The sequence below is a fragment of the Trichechus manatus genome, unplaced genomic scaffold (assembly GCF_000243295.1).
Source record: "Trichechus manatus latirostris isolate Lorelei unplaced genomic scaffold, TriManLat1.0 scaffold00002, whole genome shotgun sequence".
Classification (NCBI taxonomy): Eukaryota; Metazoa; Chordata; class Mammalia; order Sirenia; family Trichechidae; genus Trichechus; species Trichechus manatus.
In genome coordinates this window covers 17,385,207-17,386,696 of record NW_004443938.1, presented here as the reverse complement: position 1 = coordinate 17,386,696, position 1,490 = coordinate 17,385,207, and positions in this window count along the sequence as shown.

The window sequence follows — 1,490 nt, the reverse complement described above, 5'->3', positions numbered from 1 at the left end:
TTGGATTAAGACACACCCTATTCCAAGGTGACCTGATATTGACTAACTATATCTGCAAAGACCCTATTTTCAAATAAGGTCACACTCACAGGTACGGGGGTTAGGACCTCAACATAACTTTTCAGGGACACAAATCAACCCATTTAACAAATGGTGATGTAATTAAACTAAAATAAAAGATAATTAATTTCCAAGGTTTCAAAGACTCTCATAACATACCTCGAGCTAATTAGAGACTTCTAGGTATTACAAAACAAGAACTAAGAATCAGAGCTAAGAGATAACTCTGACACCAGCACCTGTTTCATATGACAATCGACAGTCACAGAACAAAGTTCTTTGCATCATGTGAATAACTCAGTAGGCGATAGCAGATCGACATTTAAACGTTCTATTGCGAACATATAATGTTTGTTTCCACTTCTAGGGTGCTATGCTGGCTCCAGAAATAGCAGAAAGGGAGGCCCAGAGGATACATCACTTTAGATATAAAATGAATTGTTTGTATTAGAATAGATATTTATTTGTGTGGCTTTAGGAGCTGGTGAAAACTGAGGGGAGCTAAAGCCCAAGCCAACATTTGGCCCCAACACTGGCCACAGGGGAGGTCTTCAAGTTCAAAGAGGTCATTTGCCTCAATTCATTGAATCTGAGAGGGCAGGGAATTGGCAGTTTCATTAAGCAGTTGCCATCCAATGTGTCATGGCTCAGGCACAACTACTTTACAAATGACAACAAGCCTATGAGACAGGAAACATACCTCACCAAGGAATAAGTGGTGTCTATTTCTTGGGGTCATTGCTATTCAGAGTTCTGGGTTGATTTGGATCTTTAAAGTCTGTTTAATGAACTATTTAGTAACAATTTTTATTTATAGGTATCTGTACTATAAATACTGCAACAAGCTCTACTTTGTCTCTAATGATTTCTGTCACATGGAGGTGAATTTTTGCACAAAGCAAAAAAAATATATGTATATGAACAGTTTCTCTGGTTCCCCACTATTGACAATACAAAGAGCAGAAAATGTATTTTCAGTAAACAACACAACACATTATAAATCAGAAACATTTATAGTACTCATGGCCAGATACCTCAAATAGCACACACTTGCAATTCTTTTACCCTTAAATAAAAAATATAAATAAATAAAACGTTGCCGTCAAGTCAATTCCTACTCACAATGACCCTGTATGACAGAGTAGAAGTGCTTCATAGGGTTTTCAAGGAGAGGCTGATGAATTGGAACTGCTGACCTTTTGGTTAGCAGAAGTAGCTTGCTGTAGCTCTTCACTGCTGCCTGGATTAATTGGAAGTCCTCAAAGCTTTCTTTTTCTTACAGTTTATTAGGTTTAAAGTATCTTCCTCCCACTCTTCTTGATGGTGTCTGCTTCAACAAGTGATTAATCTTAGTGGGATTCATTGCTTTATAATTAAATTTGAGGAGATGGTGGCATAAGAAATCTCCTCCATAGAATCCCATGTCTAGG